Source organism: Struthio camelus, chromosome 3 (assembly GCF_040807025.1).
Source record: "Struthio camelus isolate bStrCam1 chromosome 3, bStrCam1.hap1, whole genome shotgun sequence".
In the NCBI taxonomy this organism is placed as follows: domain Eukaryota; kingdom Metazoa; phylum Chordata; class Aves; order Struthioniformes; family Struthionidae; genus Struthio; species Struthio camelus.
In genome coordinates this window covers 22,215,820-22,238,409 of record NC_090944.1, presented here as the reverse complement: position 1 = coordinate 22,238,409, position 22,590 = coordinate 22,215,820, and positions in this window count along the sequence as shown.

Here is a 22,590-nt window from a genome sequence, read left to right as displayed (position 1 = left end):
CCAAGAAAGCAGCATTTTGCGCCTGCTTTGCCCCGCTCTCAGGGCTCCTGGGTGTGCAGAGCAGGCCTACTGCCTGCAGCCCCTCTCAGGAGGGCGGGCTCTCACAGCCCCGTCCTCTCTGAGCAGCTTCGCAGAGGGCTTCCCCGCGTGGCAGGGGAGCTAGTCACATTCCAAAGTAACAGGTCCATAGCAAGGCTACAACAAAGAACAAGGCGGTGTTTAGGAACTGGACGAGCAGAGGATGCACCGTCATTCGCAAGGCCTTGAGAGCTTTTGGGGAGCAGCCATTCAAGCTCTCATCCCACTGACGACCACTGAGGCTGCTGTCCACTGTTGCTCACTCAGCCGGTTTGGTACTGTTGCCCTACCTCCTTTTTGCTTCCTCCCCTTCAAAGTGTTGTCCACTTGGTGGACAGGCATTCAGTAACCTTGGCTTCTTTGGGAGGTTGCTGGGCGGTTGGTTTTCTTGGTTTGGAGGCAGTTGTCTAGTTGAGGGAAGGTTACTGGCAGTGTTACGGAGGTATTCAGCGGTGCCACAGAAGACGCCTCGGGTTCAGTCACACGAGAAGGTAAGCAGTCGTTCTCCTCGGCGATTTGTTGCGAAGCGTACGGCACGTTACGATGCCTAAGGTTGCCAGCTTCCCACTTGACCTCCTCTTTGCCGCGAATAGTCTTGAAGGTGGAGACACAGACGCCTCCCAAGCCATTGCCACATGCCGCTGCCTCAGTAGCACAGCCGCGTTGCCAGACGCAGGCCCCGGGGCAGCGTTTCCTCCTGCAGTGTTTCCTCCCGAGCTCTGGCCATGGTAGGACAGCTCCATCCTCGACTGCCTAGCCAGGAGCTGCAGCGCTTACTGCTCTCCTAAGTGCCGTGCCTGAGGCCAGGCAAACCAGCTCCTGCCGCCGTAGGTACCCACGTGTTCCCCTGAAGGACGCCAGGAAGGAGAGCCCGTCGGCCTCCAGTCTTGCTTTTTGCAGGAGCGTGCCTAGTCGCTGCACTCCCTGGCAAGGCGAATAAGAGTTCTTCGGTAGCTGCGTTCCGACGAGGGCCTTCTACACTGCCCAGCACACAGAGCTTTTTCCCCCTCTGGCCACCGTGGCTCAGTCGTGAGCTGCCCTTCTTAGGCAGCTCGCAACACTTGCTCCAAGGCAGGGTGCCTCGGCTGGGACCCTTGCCAAAACTTCCAGCCTCTGGTAACAGTGTAATCCTTGCCACCTTGCACATTTTGTTGCCACCGTGCCTCCTGACAGCCCTTCTGCCCTAGGCCGCTTTGCAGTGGAAAGGAGCGTGTAGCGGGGTGGTGGCGGGGGTGGCGGTGGTGGGGGGCGTCCCTAGATGGTTAAGCAAGCATTTCGTTGTGGAAAGCACTTCATGCTGCGTGAGGCTGAGCGTCCCAATTCCATGTGGAGCGTACCGTCAGCCAATCACGCAGAGCTCCTGCTTGACTCCTGAAGCCAGGAGAGCCTGCTCGCCATCCGCCAAGAGGTCCTCAGGCAGTTCTCAAGGCTCTTGAGGAGAAGCTGCGGGAATGTTTTCTACCTCTGCTGCGATAGATTCAGGCACAGTTGTCCCTCCTTGTAGCCACTGGGGGCCCAAGCACGGAAGCCCTTCAGTGGGTGCTTGGCAGCATTGAGACGGGGCTCTCAGGCAATGAGCACTGGGAGGCTGTAGGAGGGAAGCTGTGGGCTCAGGCAGCTTCTGGCAGCCTCTTTGCAAGCGCGTTGGTCTGGTCCACCCTCCTCTCTGAACACTTGCTCCGCTGCCCTGGAACGGGGCCTCTGCTGATATGCCACGGGCAATGCAATGGCTTTTATTGCCTGGCCTGTTTTGCTGCCCACTTCTGGAGGAGAACACACGGTCTCTCCTTGTTGAGCTGTCTATCTGGAAACGCAGGCTTTTCCCAGGCCCCGAGCCCTGGTTGTATTGCACACGTTTTCCTGCGCTTTGCTGCAGAGCATGACCTGCAATGCTGCTAGCTGTCCTGCTGGGCTCCGGTGGTGGCGCTTGCTGGAAGCAGCCTGGCGCCCGTGTCACAAGGTCTGGGCGGGAGGCGAGGGTGAAAGCAGCGTGGAGCTGCTGCAGACGGAGGCATCCCACCAGAGGAGGAGGTCTGCAGGGAGCAGCTGGAGGAGGGTTTGTGTGGAGAGGGCCGTTGGCTACTTGCCAAGGCAACACTGCAAGGCCTTGTTTCAAGCGCCTCCTTCGCCAGCCTCAGCTGTTACTGCTGGCCTGGAGAACCGCCCTCGCTTGCGCTCAGCTCCTGCTCCCTTCGCCTGCCTTCCGAGCGGTTGTGGAAGGCGAGCTGCGGCTCCGAGAGCCACCTGGGCATGCTGCGGATGCCGTTGTCAACATTGTGGAGGGAAGGGGCAGAGGCGCAGGTAGGATATGGTGGGTGGCGAGTGCTGCTGCTCCCGCTGGGCTGCTCCATCGGTGAGGTTGGGGGGCTGCCTGCAGCTGCCGGCTCTGGGCTGTCGCAGGCAGGAGCGTTGTGCTGCGGAGCCCCTGGCTGTCCTGTGGGGAGCGAGAGCCCGTCAGGTATTTGTTAGGGGCCATGCCGAGGTCCAAGGGGACAGTCTCTGTGGGCCGGCACAGCCGTGCCTGATGCCATCTCCTCTGGCCTCTGCGCTAGAGGAGAAGCTAAGGAAGCACAAGGGCCCCCCAGGGCAACGTCTGGGCCGAGGGCACTTCTGGGCCACAGTTAGCACCTAGCTACACAGCAGCAGCGTACACACGTTGGCCGTCTGCCACGAAAGCTGCTCTGGCACGGCTGTCCTTTTCCCGGCGCAGCAGTAGAAAAGCACCGCAAGACCGTAGCCAACCCTCGGCACCTGCCTGCGTTGCCACCGATGTCTTCTGAGAGCCAGTGGAAGGCTGTAAAGCAGCAGCCCTGGCCTGTGGCCGTCCCCCGCCCAGCCTCCTACCTGGGCAGCTGTCGGGCTGCTCCAGCGGTGCCTCCTCGGCCGAGCGCCTGAAAGGCAAGGCGATGTCCTGGCCAAATACTGCTCGGCAGTTGTCGATGAGGAACTGCACCAGGGCTGTGACCTGCACGCAGACACCCATTGGTTTCAGAGATGTGCCTGCCGCGTGGCAGAGCGTGCCGAGCGTCGAGCACGGGCCCTGTTCAGCGGTGCTGCTTGGCAAGGGCAGGGGGAGCTGTGCGGGTGGCCCAGAGCTGCCCGCAAGGCCAGAGCTCGGGGCTGACTTCAGCACACCTTGTCGGTCCTCTCCCTCTGCACGGCCAGCGGGAGCACGTTGTCTGGGTCGGTGCTCAGCATATTTGGCCCCACACAGATGGCCAGGTTGCTGGCATTCATCCTGCTGCTCTCCACGTTTTCGCTGACGTGGTGCAGCACGGCGAGCAAACGTTGCAGCAGGAGCCGGTTGGCCCTCGGCAGCTTGCCAGCCACCCTGCGGGAACACCAGCAAGAGCTCAGAGTCATGCGGCCTGCAGGGGCCGCTCCTTCTTCCCCGCAGCAAGCTCTCCTGAGCAACGAGGCTTCCTCGTGCTCTGTCTTTCGTGGAAGAGCTCCTGGGAGAGAAGGGCTTCTCCGGGCCCCTGGCGCCCAACACCAGCCCCCTCCGGAGCAACAGCAAGCTGACAGGAACGGCAGCTTTCTACAGGACACCGCCCTTCTGCAGAGAAGGCCCGGGCCTCTCCCAGCCCCTCCCACCCGGGCGGACTGCTCCCAAAGCTTACTCTTGCAGTTTGTCAATCTTGTCCTGCTGCCTTGGCTCCTCCAGCGCTAGCATCCACTCGTCGTAGAGCTTGTCCGAGAGGAGACTGGAGGGGATGCTTCGGAGGAAGTCCTGCAAGGCCAAGGAACTTAGGGGGAGGCTCTGGACACTGCTGCTGAGCAGAGCGGGAGCCTGGCCGTGGCTTGGGCTCCCTCGGAGGCAGGTAGGTTTGAGCTGCCCAGAGCTGCCAGAGGTGCTGCTGGCCGCTGGCAGAGGAGCGGGCTGCGGCAGCACAGGCCAAGTGCCCTGGGGCGAGTGCAGGAGCGGGCCCCAGCTCCCAGCTGAGCCTTGGGGGCCGGCCTCAGGCTCGGCAGTGCTCAGTGAGGAGACGAGGGTGCTGAGGAGGAGGAGGCTCAGGCGCAGGCGCAGGCAGGGACTTTGCCACGGGCATGCAAGGAATGAGGGGCAGGAGGAGGGCGGCTGAAGAATGCCCTGGCAAAGAGAAAGGCCCAACTGTCCTGCGCCGGAGCCACGGAGCGTGGCTTCAGTGTGCTCTGAGCTTGGAGTCCCAGCAAGCTCCGTCGAGGCACTGGCAGGGGCCCGTGCGCATTACCCCCGTGCTCGGAGAGCTAAACGCCAGAGCAAGTCACCTTCAGCACCGCTGCCAAGAGGTGCACGGGTTTGCTGTGCAGGTCAGCGCTCTCGCCCTGGTTGAGGACCTCCTTGAGCTCCTTGCGAGCCTTCTCGTTGGCCGCCTTCCTGAAGATGCCCTCCGTGCCCGGCCCTTTCTGGTACAAGATAGCCAGGAGATCCTGCAGCAAGACATGGGCAGAAAAGGAGCATCCTGAATCCGGCCACATGGCTGGGCGTCGGCAGCGCGTGAGGAGGGCAAATCCCCACATCGCCTCTCTCTGCAGAGCCCCGGCACAGCTGCTGGCGGCGGGAAGCTGCCTCGCTCCAGAAGGCCCAAGCGGGACGCCTCTGTCGGCAGGCTTGCTTACCTGGACTGGCTGGGCCAGGCTGCCGTCTTCGGCGCAGGTGACTGCCAGAGGCTGCCCAAAGAGAGCGAGCCTGGCGCCAGAGTCGCGCTGCCCTGGGCAGTCCCCGCTGGCAGAGGTCCCTGTCCGAGCGAGCGGCCAGGAGATCCCCTGCCTCCTTGCCTTCGCTCCCTCTGCTGCAAGCAAAAGGAAAGCAAAACTCAGGGGAGCAAAGCGGCCCGAGAGAGCCGGATGGTGCCGTCCGCCTGCGTGCGGCGCCCTGTGAGGCAGCTCCTCCAGCTTGTGGCCGGGCGCAGAGGTTGTGCCGGGCGGGAGGAAAGCAGCAGCGTGTCACAAGGCAGCTGCTGCCTTTCTTTCTCAGGCTCACCAGCGGAGCGGCCGAGTGCCTCCTCCGTGGGGGACGGGTCCAAGCGGGGACGTTTCTTGGCGTCCGCCTGGGAGAAACGGCTGAAGGTTAGAGGGCGGCCCGTCAGCAGCTGGGGCCAGCAGGCAGCTGCTGCAGCGCGGCAGGCAGGTGTGTGCGAGGCTGCCGGGAGAAGCAGAGGTGGCCCAAGGCCTGCGGAGGAGAGGCCCAGCTGCGGGCCGGACACTGCCTGCCTGGGGCACGGGGGCTGTGGCAAAGGCTGCTGCTGGAGCCAGCGCCCCCAGACGGGCCCTGCAGCCCACAGCCGCCCGCGCGCAGGCGGAGGCGGCTGCCCTGGGGCCGAGCAGCCGCAGGGCGGCCCGAGGGCTCTGCGCGGGGCCGCGCGGCACGGTCTGCGCTGGGGTGCTCTGCCCGGCACGGGCCGTCTGCTGCCTTGGCGTGCCCCGGGCCGCTGCCCCACGGTGCTGCCCCGGGTGCCGTGCACAGGCAGCCCGGGCCGCGGCAAGGGAGCCCCTGCTCACCTCCACCACAAGGAGCGTCTCCACGGTGGCGGCCGTCAGCGACACCTCCTGGGCGAGAGAGGCGAGAGGCGCCGTCAGCAACTCGGCGGAGGGTGCCTTGGGGGCCGGCGAGGGGCTGTTGGGGCGGAGGGCGCTGCGGGAGGACACTTACGTGGCCGTAGAAGCCGACCACCTTGGTGAGGAGCCGCAGGGAGGGCAGGCGGGTGACTCTGGCTCCCGGGGCTCCTGGGCTCGGCCTGCGCACAGGGAAGGGCGCGGGAAGAGCTCTCTCAGCCCCCGCCCTCGCGGCTCTCCGCGGCCGGCCCCCGGCCCCCGAGGCCCTGCAGCAGGGCGGGCTGCCAGCACCGCTCCGCAGCGCCCTGCCTCCGGCTGCCTGCGGGCCTCCTTCCTCCGGCCGGCGACAGGCGCCCGCGGCTCGCGGCCCGCCGGCCTGCCCGCAAGCAGCTGTGCTCTCCGCTCCCGGCGGGCGGGCGGGCGGGCGGGCGGCGCTGCTGCCGTGCAAGGCCGAGGCGGAGCGACTCCCGCCGCTCGGCCCAGCGGCTGCCCTGAGCAGCGGCTGCCCCTCTGCCCGCGGCTCCTTTGCTCTGCCCGCCTGCAGCTCCCCCTGCAGCGCTCGCCCGCCCGCAGCCCCGCGGCCCCAGGTGCAATTGCCCGGCAGGGCTTACCGGAGCAGGGCGTCCAGCCAGAGCTGCTTCACCTCCTGCGACCTGCAGCGCACAGGAGACGCAGCCTCAGCCCGCGCTGCTCCTGCTCCTGCGCCGTGCCGCAGAGGCGGCCCCAAGCAGCTCTGGGCCAGGGCAGGGAGCGGTGCGCGGCCCTGGGACGCGGCGCCCCGACTCACCCAAAAGTCACCACGCAGAGGTTGCTGGGCCAGACGAGGATGAGGCTGTGGCTGCACTTGAGGCCAAAGACCTCCTCCTCGTCCTGCGGCCGGGCCGCGGCCACCTCCTCGCTGCACAGCACCCAGAGGTCGCTGAGATGCAGCCGGTGCTTCAGGCGGAAGGTGGAGCCGCATCTGCAGGGAGGAAGAGCAGCGCCTGCGGTGCGCGGGTGCGCCGGGGGGCAAGGCCAGCTGCGCGTGGGCAGGGCGGCGCCGAGCCCCGGGCGGCAGCAAGGAGCCTCCTTGGCCGCGCAGGCGCAGGGCACTTTGCCGAAGGCGCTGCCGGGCAGCGCTGGCAGCAGGACGCTCGGGCAGGGCGCGCGGGGCAGGAGGACAAGGGCAGGAGCCTGCGCCCTTGTGCGGCCACCCGGCCGCCTTGCAGAGAAGCTCCTGGCGTGCCCGGTTTGGCGGGAGCCCCTGGGCGAGGGGATGTGCCCGGGGCCGGGGGGCGGAGGGGGTGGCGGGGAGGAAGGAGGCGCGCGCCGCTCTTCTTACCTGAAGCTGGCGATGGTGACTGCGTGGGGGAAGAGCAGGAGGTGCCTGTGGCGCGTGCGGTGGTGCCGGGTGACCCGCACGCGGAGGGCGAGCAGCAGCTGGGAGCTGCTGCTGGAGACAAAGGGGCCGAGGGGCGGCGCGGGCCGGCAGGCTGCCCTGCCCCAGAGCCCGTGGCGGGCGCCAGGAGCCGCGGGGCCGGGGGCCGCGGGCTGTGCCCGCGTGCCGGCAGCGGGGCCGGCAGCGCCCCGGGCACCGCAGCAGTGGGCCTGCCCCATGCCGCTGCCGCCGGGCAGGCGGCTGCCGTGGGGCCCTGTCCCGCGCCGCGCAGTGCTCGGCGCTGCTCCGGCCTGCGCGAGCCTGGAAGCGCGTCCCGGTGCCGGGCAGTGTCACCAGGCTGGGAGCCGCCTCAGCCTGCGCTGTCCCGCACCAGCACAGTGCCCACCTGGGCCACCCGCGCTGCCGCCCGTGGCCGGGGTCGCTACGGTGCCACGGTGGCACATTGTGATGCGCCGGCCGCGGGGGCTGCGGGAACTCCGGGCGGTCTCCCCGCCTCCAGCGCCTCCGCCGCCGCCGCCTGATTGCCAAGCCTGCAGCCTGGGAGCGCAGCGCGTGGCCCGGGCCACCGTTGCTCGCTGCCGCCAGGCGCCCTTCGCTCTCCCGCCTGGCCGGCTGAGTTTGCAAGGCCCTTCTGCAGATCATCTAGTCCAACCCCCCTGCTCCAGCACGCTCCCCCGCAGCAGGTTGCCCAGGACCGTGGGCACCCGCCTTCTGCCTGTCGCCTAAGGTGGAGACTCCACCACCTCTCTGGGCAACCTCTTCCCGGGCTCCCGCACCCTCACAGCAAAGAAGGTCTGCCGTCGAGTCGGACAGCAGCTGCCGTTCTGCCGATTTGCCGTTGGTGCCCAGGGCCTCTTGTGCTGTCACTGGGCAGCCTGCACACGAGTCTGCCTCCATCCTGCCTATCCCATCTCTTCAGCTATTTCCACACAGCTGCACAGCGATCAGATCCGCCCTCGCTCTCCCCTTGTCCACGCGCAACAGGCCCAGCTCTCGCAGCCGTTCCTCACAGCACACCTGCGTCAGCCCCTTCCTCCCCTGAGGAGCCCTTTGCTGCAGTCGCTCCCCGAGCTCCGTGGCTCCCTTGCCCTGCGCAGCCCAGCGCTGCACCCAGCACTCCACAGGGCTCTCAGCCATGCTCAGCCACCCGGCCCCATCACCTCCCTCAGCCTGCTGGCAACACCCTTCCTAACGCAGCCCCAGAGACCACATTTGCCACCAGGGCACCCTGCTGCCTCCTGCGCAACCTCTTTTCCACCAGCACCCCCACGCTCTCCTCTGCCAAGCTGCTCTGCAGCAGGTCGGCCCGCACGCGGCCCGGCTGGCGGGCCTTAGTCCTCCTGGCGGGCACTGCCACTCTGCCCTTGCCTGTGCTGACCTTCACGAGGGTCCTGTCTGCCTGACGGTCCAGCCTGTCCAGATCCCTCCCAACGGCAGCACCACCCTCCAGGCTCTCAGCCCCTTCTGCCCCTTGGGCAGCCACAAGCAACCTGGCTGATCTGCAAGCTGCAGACCAGGGGCTGCTCTGCCTCCTGCTTTCCTGGGGCTCTCTGAACACGCCTTGGAGGCAGAAACAGCCTGCTTTTGTATTGCCAGGAGAACCTCTTGCTTTGCGGGAGGCTGCCTGGCCATGGCCATGGCCTTTGCGGCTGTAGCTGAGGGCATGCACGGCCAGGCAGGGGCGAAGGCATGACTGCTGAGTAGCAGAAGATGTGCACCTCTCCTTTCCTCCAGCCCCGCTTGGAGGAGGTCTGCCGCTCCTCAATGAGCCCTTGAAAAACAAAACCAGGGAGAGCCAAGGAGTGAGGCACAGGTGGGAGCAAAAGGGACTGTTCTGTGTGCTCGCTTCCCAAAAACGCACTCAGGCTGGCCTAACGCTTGCTTTTCCCCTCCTGCTGGGGGCTGCAAAGAGCTCAGCCTCGTACATCAGGCAGGCTTTGCCCGAGTGCAAAGCTGCTCTGCAGTTGTTTTGCAGTCGTTTTTGCCGAGCTGTAGCTTTTGATACACCGCGCAACACCCGCTCTAGCGTCAGTAATTCTTTTATTGGAGTGTGGACACGTATGCTGTGCCTTGCCCGTTCCGGGAGCCTGCGGCTGGGGCAGCGAGGGCTGGCAGGTGAGGCGGTGCGGAGGAGCAGGAGGGAGAGTGGGGAGCCTGGCACCACGCTCCCGCAGCTGCATGCGATTGCTGGTGCCCCAGCTGGGCTGTTTCCGGCTGGGCAGCAAGGCTGTGGCAAAAGCAGACCTTGGCGTGAAAGACAAGTGAAGGCTTTCTCCAGGTCTCCCATCTTCCTCTCCAGGCCATCGTCCCCGGTCACCCGTGCAGAAGGCGGGACTGCTCTTCTCTTTTGCACAGCCCGAGGAGGCTTCTCAAACACCGTGTCTTCTGGCGTCTGTTAGGCACCGAGTGGGTGCGCCGGCGTGCTTTGTGTCGTGCCACGTGCCGTCGCCCTTGGAGGACAGGGCTCTGCCAAGCTTGGGAGTGACACTGCCGTCCCTCACTCACCGCCTAAGCGGTGGTGCTCGAGAGAGCGGGCTGGCGAATCCCAGACAGAGGTGGCCAGCTGCCCGTGCTGTGGGAAGTCCCGCCTTTGTGCAGCAGAACCAGAGGCAGAGAAGTCAGCGGCGCGGAGAAAGCTGAGCGCAGCAACCTCCTCCTCAGGGCATGGAGGAAGTAGACAGGCATGTGCCCTGCGAGCCGTGGGCTTGAAGGGCAAAGGGCCAGGCTGTGCAGCAAGCACGAGGCAAAAGGAGGCTGCAGTGAAATTACCCGACTGCAAGCCTTCAGCCTTTATCCCCAGGCTGTCCTCCCGGCACACGTGTCCTGCAAGTGTCTTGCCGGGGGCCTCACAACTGAACAAAATGCTGCTCCGTGCTGCCAGCGTTGCGCGTGGCAGCCTGAAGGTGCAGGCTTTGCGTTTCGATGGCTGCCTCGGTCAGCGAGGCTGGCGGCAGCACTGTGGCTGGTAGGACGGGCGAGCGTGGAGCGGCCGCGGGATCCCTTCTGTCACGAGCTGCTTGCCTAAAGAGCCAGTTTTGTTTGGAGCGGGTGAAACCTCTGGACATTCTTCCAGGGCAGGTGAAGAGGAGCTTGCGAGAGTCAACGTCTCCTGGGGATCTGTGAACCATTTCTTTAGCGCTTGGTTCGGGGAGGCCTTCAGAACAGCTGCTGCCCCAACGCCCGCGCAGGCTCGTGGCTGCCCGGGCAGAGGTGAGCCGGCTGTGCGGATGGGCGTTAGATCGCTTTCACCAGAGCAGATGCCCTTTTGCCAGGCATTTGCCTTGCCGCTCCTCTCAGCCTCTTGCTTTACAAAGTCGCCTCCTCTTCTCCCTGTGGAGCCTTCAGCAGTTGCTCAGAAGCTTTCCCTCTTTGTCCAGGTGAGGCAGGCAGTAAGGACGGCCTGCTACGGCAGTTCAGACAGAAGGGTAAGCAGTAGCAGAGCAACAGCCTGCTCTCGTCCTCTGAGTTTTGCAGCGGGACGTGCTCAGCTACGGGCACTCCATCACTTGTGGGCTCAGGGAACTCACCACTGAGGTTCCCTTCCGAGGTTGCCTGCCTGGCTGAGTTGCCAAGTGACCTTCGCGCCGGCCTTGCTGCGCTGCTTGCCATGGGAGCCGGGGGCCTCCAGCCATGCAGAGGCAGGCAAGGTGGCCCAAGAAAGCAGCATTTTGCGCCTGCTTTGCCCCGCTCTCAGGGCTCCTGGGTGTGCCGAGCAGGCCTACTGCCTGCAGCCCCTCTCAGGAGGGCGGGCTCTCACAGCCCCGTCCTCTCTGAGCAGCTTCGCAGAGGGCTTCCCCGCGTGGCAGGGGAGCTAGTCACATTCCAAAGTAACAGGTCCATAGCAAGGCTACAACAAAGAACAAGGCGGTGTTTAGGAACTGGACGAGCAGAGGATGCACCGTCATTCGCAAGGCCTTGAGAGCTTTTGGGGAGCAGCCATTCAAGCTCTCATCCCACTGACGACCACTGAGGCTGCTGTCCACTGTTGCTCACTCAGCCGGTTTGGTACTGTTGCCCGACCTCCTTTTTGCTTCTTCCCCTTCAAAGTGTTGTCCACTTGGTGGACAGGCATTCAGTAACCTTGGCTTCTTTGGGAGGTTGCTGGGCGGTTGGTTTTCTTGGTTTGGAGGCAGTTGTCTAGTTGAGGGAAGGTTACTGGCAGTGTTACGGAGGTATTCAGCGGTGCCACAGAAGACGCCTCGGGTTCAGTCACACGAGAAGGTAAGCAGTCGTTCTCCTCGGCGATTTGTTGCGAAGCGTACGGCACGTTACGATGCCTAAGGTTGCCAGCTTCCCACTTGACCTCCTCTTTGCCGCGAATAGTCTTGAAGGTGGAGACACAGACGCCTCCCAAGCCATTGCCACATGCCGCTGCCTCAGTAGCACAGCCGCGTTGCCAGACGCAGGCCCCGGGGCAGCGTTTCCTCCTGCAGTGTTTCCTCCCGAGCTCTGGCCACGGTAGGACAGCTCCATCCTCGACTGCCTAGCCAGGAGCTGCAGCGCTTACTGCTCTCCTAAGTGCCGTGCCTGAGGCCAGGCAAACCAGCTCCTGCCGCCGTAGGTACCCACGTGTTCCCCTGAAGGACGCCAGGAAGGAGAGCCCGTCGGCCTCCAGTCTTGCTTTTTGCAGGAGCGTGCCTAGTCGCTGCACTCCCTGGCAAGGCGAATAAGAGTTCTTCGGTAGCTGCGTTCCGACGAGGGCCTTCTACACTGCCCAGCACACAGAGCTTTTTCCCCCTCTGGCCACCGTGGCTCAGTCGTGAGCTGCCCTTCTTAGGCAGCTCGCAACACTTGCTCCAAGGCAGGGTGCCTCGGCTGGGACCCTTGCCAAAACTTCCAGCCTCTGGTAACAGTGTAATCCTTGCCACCTTGCACATTTTGTTGCCACCGTGCCTCCTGACAGCCCTTCTGCCCTAGGCCGCTTTGCAGTGGAAAGGAGCGTGTAGCGGGGTGGTGGCGGGGGTGGCGGTGGTGGGGGGCGTCCCTAGATGGTTAAGCAAGCATTTTGTTGTGGAAAGCACTTCATGCTGCGTGAGGCTGAGCATCCCAATTCCACGTGGAGCGTACCGTCAGCCAATCACGCAGAGCTCCTGCTTGACTCCTGAAGCCAGGAGAGCCTGCTCGCCATCCGCCAAGAGGTCCTCAGGCAGTTCTCAAGGCTCTTGAGGAGAAGCTGCGGGAATGTTTTCTACCTCTGCTGCGATAGATTCAGGCACAGTTGTCCCTCCTCGTAGCCACTGGGGGCCCAAGCACGGAAGCCCTTCAGTGGGTGCTTGGCAGCATTGAGACGGGGCTCTCAGGCAATGAGCACTGGGAGGCTGTAGGAGGGAAGCTGTGGGCTCAGGCAGCTTCTGGCAGCCTCTTTGCAAGCGCGTTGGTCTGGTCCACCCTCCTCTCTGAACACTTGCTCCGCTGCCCTGGAACGGGGCCTCTGCTGATATGCCACGGGCAATGCAATGGCTTTTATTGCCTGGCCTGTTTTGCTGCCCACTTCTGGAGGAGAACACACGGTCTCTCCTTGTTGAGCTGTCTATCTGGAAACGCAGGCTTTTCCCAGGCCCCGAGCCCTGGTTGTATTGCACACGTTTTCCTGCGCTTTGCTGCAGAGCATGACCTGCAATGCTGCTAGCTGTCCTGCTGGGCTCCGGTGGTGGCGCTTGCTGGAAGCAGCCTGGCGCCCGTGTCACAAGGTCTGGGCGGGAGGCGAGGGTGAAAGCAGTGTGGAGCTGCTGCAGACGGAGGCATCCCACCAGAGGAGGAGGTCTGCAGGGAGCAGCTGGAGGAGGGTTTGTGTGGAGAGGGCCGTTGGCTACTTGCCAAGGCAACACTGCAAGGCCTTGTTTCAAGGGCCTCCTTCGCCAGCCTCAGCTGTTACTGCTGGCCTGGAGAACCGCCCTCGCTTGCGCTCAGCTCCTGCTCCCTTCGCCTGCCTTCCGAGCGGTTGTGGAAGGCGAGCTGCGGCTCCGAGAGCCACCTGGGCATGCTGCGGATGCCGTTGTCAACATTGCGGAGGGAAGGGGCAGAGGCGCAGGTAGGATATGGTGGGTGGCGAGTGCTGCTGCTCCCGCTGGGCTGCTCCATCGGTGAGGTTGGGGGGCTGCCTGCAGCTGCCGGCTCTGGGCTGTCGCAGGCAGGAGCGTTGTGCTGCGGAGCCCCTGGCTGTCCTGTGGGGAGCGAGAGCCCGTCAGGTATTTGTTAGGGGCCATGCCGAGGTCCAAGGGGACAGTCTCTGTGGGCCGGCACAGCCGTGCCTGATGCCATCTCCTCTGGCCTCTGCGCTAGAGGAGAAGCTAAGGAAGCACAAGGGCCCCCCAGGGCAACGTCTGGGCCGAGGGCACTTCTGGGCCACAGTTAGCACCTAGCTACACAGCAGCAACGTACACACGTTGGCCGTCTGCCACGAAAGCTGCTCTGGCACGGCTGTCCTTTTCCCGGCGCAGCAGTAGAAAAGCACCGCAAGACCGTAGCCAACCCTCGGCACCTGCCTGCGTTGCCACCGATGTCTTCTGAGAGCCAGTGGAAGGCTGTAAAGCAGCAGCCCTGGCCTGTGGCCGTCCCCCGCCCAGCCTCCTACCTGGGCAGCTGTCGGGCTGCTCCAGCGGTGCCTCCTCGGCCGAGCGCCTGAAAGGCAAGGCGATGTCCTGGCCAAATACTGCTCGGCAGTTGTCGATGAGGAACTGCACCAGGGCTGTGACCTGCACGCAGACACCCATTGGTTTCAGAGATGTGCCTGCCGCGTGGCAGAGCGTGCCGAGCGTCGAGCACGGGCCCTGTTCAGCGGTGCTGCTTGGCAAGGGCAGGGGGAGCTGTGCGGGTGGCCCAGAGCTGCCCGCAAGGCCAGAGCTCGGGGCTGACTTCAGCACACCTTGTCGGTCCTCTCCCTCTGCACGGCCAGCGGGAGCACGTTGTCTGGGTCGGCGCTCAGCATATTTGGCCCCACACAGATGGCCAGGTTGCTGGCATTCATCCTGCTGCTCTCCACGTTTTCGCTGACGTGGTGCAGCACGGCGAGCAAACGCTGCAGCAGGAGCCGGTTGGCCCTCGGCAGCTTGCCAGCCACCCTGCGGGAACACCAGCAAGAGCTCAGAGTCATGCGGCCTGCAGGGGCCGCTCCTTCTTCCCCGCAGCAAGCTCTCCTGAGCAACGAGGCTTCCTCGTGCTCTGTCTTTCGTGGAAGAGCTCCTGGGAGAGAAGGGCTTCTCCGGGCCCCTGGCGCCCAACACCAGCCCCCTCCGGAGCAACAGCAAGCTGACAGGAACGGCAGCTTTCTACAGGACACCGCCCTTCTGCAGAGAAGGCCCGGGCCTCTCCCAGCCCCTCCCACCCGGGCGGACTGCTCCCAAAGCTTACTCTTGCAGTTTGTCAATCTTGTCCTGCTGCCTTGGCTCCTCCAGCGCTAGCATCCACTCGTCGTAGAGCTTGTCCGAGAGGAGACTGGAGGGGATGCTTCGGAGGAAGTCCTGCAAGGCCAAGGAACTTAGGGGAGGCTCTGGACACTGCTGCTGAGCAGAGCGGGAGCCTGGCCGTGGCTTGGGCTCCCTCGGAGGCAGGTAGGTTTGAGCTGCCCAGAGCTGCCAGAGGTGCTGCTGGCCGCTGGCAGAGGAGCGGGCTGCGGCAGCACAGGCCAAGTGCCCTGGGGCGAGTGCAGGAGCGGGCCCCAGCTCCCAGCTGAGCCTTGGGGGCCGGCCTCAGGCTCGGCAGTGCTCAGTGAGGAGACGAGGGTGCTGAGGAGGAGGAGGCGCAGGCGCAGGCGGAGGCAGGGACTTTGCCACGGGCATGCAAGGAATGAGGGGCAGGAGGAGGGCGGCTGAAGAATGCCCTGGCAAAGAGAAAGGCCCAACTGTCCTGCGCCGGAGCCACGGAGCGTGGCTTCAGTGTGCTCTGAGCTTGGAGTCCCAGCAAGCTCCGTCGAGGCACTGGCAGGGGCCCGTGCGCATTACCCCCGTGCTCGGAGAGCTAAACGCCAGAGCAAGTCACCTTCAGCACCGCTGCCAAGAGGTGCACGGGTTTGCTGTGCAGGTCAGCGCTCTCGCCCTGGTTGAGGACCTCCTTGAGCTCCTTGCGAGCCTTCTCGTTGGCCGCCTTCCTGAAGATGCCCTCCGTGCCAGGCCCTTTCTGGTACAAGATAGCCAGGAGATCCTGCAGCAAGACATGGGCAGAAAAGGAGCATCCTGAATCCGGCCACATGGCTGGGCGTCGGCAGCGCGTGAGGAGGGCAAATCCCCACATCGCCTCTCTCTGCAGAGCCCCGGCACAGCTGCTGGCGGCGGGAAGCTGCCTCGCTCCAGAAGGCCCAAGCGGGACGCCTCTGTCGGCAGGCTTGCTTACCTGGACTGGCTGGGCCAGGCTGCCGTCTTTGGCGCAGGTGACTGCCAGAGGCTGCCCAAAGAGAGCGAGCCTGGCGCCAGAGTCGCGCTGCCCTGGGCGGTCCCCGCTGGCAGAGGTCCCTGTCCGAGCGAGCGGCCAGGAGATCCCCTGCCTCCTTGCCTTCGCTCCCTCTGCTGCAAGCAAAAGGAAAGCAAAACTCAGGGGAGCAAAGCGGCCCGAGAGAGCCGGATGGTGCCGTCCGCCTGCGTGCGGCGCCCTGTGAGGCAGCTCCTCCAGCTTGTGGCCGGGCGCAGAGGTTGTGCCGGGCGGGAGGAAAGCAGCAGCGTGTCACAAGGCAGCTGCTGCCTTTCTTTCTCAGGCTCACCAGCGGAGCGGCCGAGTGCCTCCTCCGTGGGGGACGGGTCCAAGCGGGGACGTTTCTTGGCGTCCGCCTGGGAGAAACGGCTGAAGGTTAGAGGGCGGCCCGTCAGCAGCTGGGGCCAGCAGGCAGCTGCTGCAGCGCGGCAGGCAGCTGTGTGCGAGGCTGCCGGGAGAAGCAGAGGTGGCCCAAGGCCTGCGGAGGAGAGGCCCAGCTGCGGGCCGGACACTGCCTGCCTGGGGCACGGGGGCTGTGGCAAAGGCTGCTGCTGGAGCCAGCGCCCCCAGACGGGCCCTGCAGCCCACAGCCGCCCGCGCGCAGGCGGAGGCGGCTGCCCTGGGGCCGAGCAGCCGCAGGGCGGCCCGAGGGCTCTGCGCGGGGCCGCGCGGCACGGTCTGCGCTGGGGTGCTCTGCCCGGCACGGGCCGTCTGCTGCCTTGGCGTGCCCCGGGCCGCTGCCCCACGGTGCTGCCCCGGGTGCCGTGCACAGGCAGCCCGGGCCGCGGCAAGGGAGCCCCTGCTCACCTCCACCACAAGGAGCGTCTCCACGGTGGCGGCCGTCAGCGACACCTCCTGGGCGAGAGAGGCGAGAGGCGCCGTCAGCAACTCGGCGGAGGGTGCCTTGGGGGCCGGCGAGGGGCTGTTGGGGCGGAGGGCGCTGCGGGAGGACACTTACGGGGCCGTAGAAGCCGACCACCTTGGTGAGGAGCCGCAGGGAGGGCAGGCGGGTGACTCTGGCTCCCGGGGCTCCTGGGCTCGGCCTGCGCACAGGGAAGGGCGCGGGAAGAGCTCTCTCAGCCCCCGCCCTCGCGGCTCTCCGCGGCCGGCCCCCGGCCCCCGAGGCCCTGCAGCAGGGCGGGCTGCCAGCACCGCTCCGCAGCGCCCTGCCTCCGGCTGCCTGCGGGCCTCCTTCCTCCGGCCGGCGACAGGCGCCCGCGGCTCGCGGCCCGCCGGCCTGCCCGCAAGCAGCTGTGCTCTCCGCTCCCGGCGGGCGGGCGGGCGGGCGGGCGGCGCTGCTGCCGTGCAAGGCCGAGGCGGAGCGACTCCCGCCGCTCGGCCCAGCGGCTGCCCTGAGCAGCGGCTGCACCTCTGCCCGCGGCTCCTTTGCTCTGCCCGCCTGCAGCTCCCCCTGCAGCGCTCGCCTGCCCGCAGCCCCGCGGCCCCAGGTGCAATTGCCCGGCAGGGCTTACCGGAGCAGGGCGTCCAGCCAGAGCTGCTTCACCTCCTGCGACCTGCAGCGCACAGGAGACGCAGCCTCAGCCCGCGCTGCTCCTGCTCCTGCGCCGTGCCGCAGAGGCGGCCCCAAGCAGCTCTGGGCCAGGGCAGGGAGCGGTGCGCGGCCCTGGGACGCGGCGCCCCGACTCACCCAAAAGTCACCACGCAGAGGTTGCTGGGCCAGACGAGGATGAGGCTGTGGCTGCACTTGAGGCCAAAGACCTCCTCCTCGTCCTGCGGCCGGGCCGCGGCCACCTCCTCGCTGCACAGCACCCAGAGGTCGCTGAGATGCAGCCGGTGCTTCAGGCGGAAGGTGGAGCCGCATCTGCAGGGAGGAAGAGCAGCGCCTGCGGTGCGCGGGTGTGCCGGGGGGCAAGGCCAGCTGCGCGTGGGCAGGGCGGCGCCGAGCCCCGGGCGGCAGCAAGGAGCCTCCTTGGCCGCGCAGGCGCAGGGCACTTTGCCGAAGGCGCTGCCGGGCAGCGCTGGCAGCAGGACGCTCGGGCAGGGCGCGCGGGGCAGGAGGACAAGGGCAGGAGCCTGCGCCCTTGTGCGGCCACCCGGCCGCCTTGCAGAGAAGCTCCTGGCGTGCCCGGTTTGGCGGGAGCCCCTGGGCGAGGGGATGTGCCCGGGGCCGGGGGGCGGAGGGGGTGGCGGGGAGGAAGGAGGCGCGCGCCGCTCTTCTTACCTGAAGCTGGCGATGGCGACTGCGTGGGGGAAGAGCAGGAGGTGCCTGTGGCGCGTGCGGTGGTGCCGGGTGACCCGCACGCGGAGGGCGAGCAGCAGCTGGGAGCTGCTGCTGGAGACAAAGGGGCCGAGGGGCGGCGCGGGCCGGCAGGCTGCCCTGCCCCAGAGCCCGTGGCGGGCGCCAGGAGCCGCGGGGCCGGGGGCCGCGGGCTGTGCCCGCGTGCCGGCAGCGGGGCTGGCAGCGCCCCGGGCGCCGCAGCAGTGGGCCTGCCCCATGCCGCTGCCGCCGGGCAGGCGGCTGCCGTGGGGCCCTGTCCCGCGCCGCGCAGTGCTCGGCGCTGCTCCGGCCTGCGCGAGCCTGGAAGCGCGTCCCGGTGCCGGGCAGTGTCACCAGGCTGGGAGCCGCCTCAGCCTGCGCTGTCCCGCACCAGCACAGTGCCCACCTGGGCCACCCGCGCTGCCGCCCGTGGCCGGGGTCGCTACGGTGCCACGGTGGCACATTGTGATGCGCCGGCCGCGGGGGCTGCGGGAACTCCGGGCGGTCTCCCCGCCTCCAGCGCCTCCGCCGCCGCCGCCTGATTGCCAAGCCTGCAGCCTGGGAGCGCAGCGCGTGGCCCGGGCCACCGTTGCTCGCTGCCGCCAGGCGCCCTTCGCTCTCCCGCCTGGCCGGCTGAGTTTGCAAGGCCCCTCTGCAGATCATCTAGTCCAACCCCCCTGCTCCAGCACGCTCCCCCGCAGCAGGTTGCCCAGGACCGTGGGCACCCGCCTTCTGCCTGTCGCCTAAGGTGGAGACTCCACCACCTCTCTGGGCAACCTCTTCCCGGGCTCCCGCACCCTCACAGCAAAGAAGGTCTGCCGTCGAGTCGGACAGCAGCTGCCGTTCTGCCGATTTGCCGTTGGTGCCCAGGGCCTCTTGGGCTGTCACTGGGCAGCCCGCACACGAGTCTGCCTCCATCCTGCCTATCCCATCTCTTCAGCTATTTCCACACAGCTGCACAGCGATCAGATCCGCCCTCGCTCTCCCCTTGTCCACGCGCAACAGGCCCAGCTCTCGCAGCCGTTCCTCACAGCACACCTGCGTCAGCCCCTTCCTCCCCTGAGGAGCCCTTTGCTGCAGTCGCTCCCCGAGCTCCGTGGCTCCCTTGCCCTGCGCAGCCCAGCGCTGCACCCAGCACTCCACAGGGCTCTCAGCCATGCTCAGCCACCCGGCCCCATCACCTCCCTCAGCCTGCTGGCAACACCCTTCCTAACGCAGCCCCAGAGACCACATTTGCCACCAGGGCACCCTGCTGCCTCCTGCGCAACCTCTTTTCCACCAGCACCCCCACGCTCTCCTCTGCCAAGCTGCTCTGCAGCAGGTCGGCCCGCACGCGGCCCGGCTGGCAGGCCTTAGTCCTCCTGGCGAGCACTGCCACTCTGCCCTTGCCTGTGCTGACCTTCACGAGGGTCCTGTCTGCCTGACGGTCCAGCCTGTCCAGATCCCTCCCAACGGCAGCACCACCCTCCAGGCTCTCAGCCCCTTCTGCCCCTTGGGCAGCCACAAGCAACCTGGCTGATCTGCAAGCTGCAGACCAGGGGCTGCTCTGCCTCCTGCTTTCCTGGGGCTCTCTGAACACGCCTTGGAGGCAGAAACAGCCTGCTTTTGTATTGCCAGGAGAACCTCTTGCTTTGCGGGAGGCTGCCTGGCCATGGCCATGGCCTTTGCGGCTGTAGCTGAGGGCATGCACGGCCAGGCGGGGGCGAAGGCATGACTGCTGAGTAGCAGAAGATGTGCACCTCTCCTTTCCTCCAGCCCCGCTTGGAGGAGGTCTGCCGCTCCTCAATGAGCCCTTGAAAAACAAGACCAGGGAGAGCCAAGGAGTGAGGCGCAGGTGGGAGCAAAAGGGACTGTTCTGTGTGCTCGCTTCCCAAAAACGCACTCAGGCTGGCCTAACGCTTGCTTTTCCCCTCCTGCTGGGGGCTGCAAAGAGCTCGGCCTCGTACATCAGGCAGGCTTTGCCCGAGCGCAAAGCTGCTCTGCAGTTGTTTTGCGGTCGTTTTTGCCGAGCTGTAGCTTTTGATACACCGCGCAACACCCGCTCTAGCGTCAGTAATTCTTTTATTGGAGTGTGGACACGTATGCTGTGCCTTGCCCGTTCCGGGAGCCTGCGGCTGGGGCAGCGAGGGCTGGCAGGTGAGGCGGTGCGGAGGAGCAGGAGGGAGAGTGGGGAGCCTGGCATCACGCTCCCGCAGCTGCATGCGATTGCTGGTGCCCCAGCTGGGCTGTTTCCGGCTGGGCAGCAAGGCTGTGGCAAAAGCAGACCTTGGCGTGAAAGACAAGTGAAGGCTTTCTCCAGGTCTCCCATCTTCCTCTCCAGGCCATCGTCCCCGGTCACCCGTGCAGAAGGCGGGTGGCGTCTGTTAGGCACCGAGTGGGTGCGCCGGCGTGCTTTGTGTCGTGCCACGTGCCGTCGCCCTTGGAGGACAGGGCTCTGCCAAGCTCGGGAGTGACACTGCCGTCCCTCACTCACCGCCTAAGCGGTGGTGCTCGAGAGAGCGGGCTGGCGAATCCCAGACAGAGGTGGCCAGCTGCCCGTGCTGTGGGAAGTCCCGCCTTTGTGCAGCAGAACCAGAGAAGTCAGCGGCGCGGGGTGGGGGGGCGTGGAGAAAGCTGAGCACAGCAACCTCCTCCTCAGGGCATGGAGGAAGTAGACAGGCATGTGCCCTGCGAGCCGTGGGCTTGAAGGGCAAAGGGCCAGGCTGTGCAGCAAGCACGAGGCAAAAGGAGGCTGCAGTGAAATTACCCGACTGCAAGCCTTCAGCCTTTATCCCCAGGCTGTCCTCCCGGCACACGTGTCCTGCAAGTGTCTTGCCGGGGGCCTCACAACTGAACAAAATGCTGCTCCGTGCTGCGAGCGTTGCGCGTGGCAGCCTGAAGGTGCAGGCTTTGCGTTTCGATGGCCGCCTCGGTCAGCGAGGCTGTGGCTGGTTGGACGGGCGAGCGTGGAGCGGCCGCGGGATCCCTTCTGTCACGAGCTGCTTGCCTAAAGAGCCAGTTTTGTTTGGAGCGGGTGAAACCTCTGGACATTCTTCCAGGGCAGGTGAAGAGGAGCTTGCGAGAGTCAACGTCTCCTGGGGATCTGTGAACCATTTCTTTAGCGCTTGGTTCGGGGAGGCCTTCAGAACAGCTGCTGCCCCAACGCCCGCGCAGGCTCGTGGCTGCCCGGGCAGAGGTGAGCCGGCTGTGCGGATGGGCGTTAGATCGCTTTCACCAGAGCAGATGCCCTTTTGCCAGGCATTTGCCTTGCCGCTCCTCTCAGCCTCTTGCTTTACAAAGTCGCCTCCTCTTCTCCCTGTGGAGCCTTCAGCAGTTGCTCAGAAGCTTTCCCTCTTTGTCCAGGTGAGGCAGGCAGTAAGGACGGCCTGCTACGGCAGTTCAGACAGAAGGGTAAGCAGTAGCAGAGCAACAGCCTGCTCTCGTCCTCTGAGTTTTGCAGCGGGACGTGCTCAGCTACGGGCACTCCATCACTTGTGGGCTCAGGGAACTCACCACTGAGGTTCCCTTCCGAGGTTGCCTGCCTGGCTGAGTTGCCAAGTGACCTTCGCGCCGGCCTTGCTGCGCTGCTTGCCATGGGAGCCGGGGGCCTCCAGCCATGCAGAGGCAGGCAAGGTGGCCCAAGAAAGCAGCATTTTGCGCCTGCTTTGCCCCGCTCTCAGGGCTCCTGGGTGTGCCGAGCAGGCCTACTGCCTGCAGCCCCTCTCAGGAGGGCGGGCTCTCACAGCCCCGTCCTCTCTGAGCAGCTTCGCAGAGGGCTTCCCCGCGTGGCAGGGGAGCTAGTCACATTCCAAAGTAACAGGTCCATAGCAAGGCTACAACAAAGAACAAGGCGGTGTTTAGGAACTGGACGAGCAGAGGATGCACCGTCATTCGCAAGGCCTTGAGAGCTTTTGGGGAGCAGCCATTCAAGCTCTCATCCCACTGACGACCACTGAGGCTGCTGTCCACTGTTGCTCACTCAGCCGGTTTGGTACTGTTGCCCTACCTCCTTTTTGCTTCTTCCCCTTCAAAGTGTTGTCCACTTGGTGGACAGGCATTCAGTAACCTTGGCTTCTTTGGGAGGTTGCTGGGCGGTTGGTTTTCTTGGTTTGGAGGCAGTTGTCTAGTTGAGGGAAGGTTACTGGCAGTGTTACGGAGGTATTCAGCGGTGCCACAGAAGACGCCTCGGGTTCAGTCACACGAGAAGGTAAGCAGTCGTTCTCCTCGGCGATTTGTTGCGAAGCGTATGGCACGTTACGATGCCTAAGGTTGCCAGCTTCCCACTTGACCTCCTCTTTGCCGCGAATAGTCTTGAAGGTGGAGACACAGACGCCTCCCAAGCCATTGCCACATGCCGCTGCCTCAGTAGCACAGCCGCGTTGCCAGACGCAGGCCCCGGGGCAGCGTTTCCTCCTGCAGTGTTTCCTCCCGAGCTCTGGCCACGGTAGGACAGCTCCATCCTCGACTGCCTAGCCAGGAGCTGCAGCGCTTACTGCTCTCCTAAGTGCCGTGCCTGAGGCCAGGCAAACCAGCTCCTGCCGCCGTAGGTACCCACGTGTTCCCCTGAAGGACGCCAGGAAGGAGAGCCCGTCGGCCTCCAGTCTTGCTTTTTGCAGGAGCGTGCCTAGTCGCTGCACTCCCTGGCAAGGCGAATAAGAGTTCTTCGGTAGCTGCGTTCCGACGAGGGCCTTCTACACTGCCCAGCACACAGAGCTTTTTCCCCCTCTGGCCACCGTGGCTCAGTCGTGAGCTGCCCTTCTTAGGCAGCTCGCAACACTTGCTCCAAGGCAGGGTGCCTCGGCTGGGACCCTTGCCAAAACTTCCAGCCTCTGGTAACAGTGTAATCCTTGCCACCTTGCACATTTTGTTGCCACCGTGCCTCCTGACAGCCCTTCTGCCCTAGGCCGCTTTGCAGTGGAAAGGAGCGTGTAGCGGGGTGGTGGCGGGGGTGGCGGTGGTGGGGGGCGTCCCTAGATGGTTAAGCAAGCATTTTGTTGTG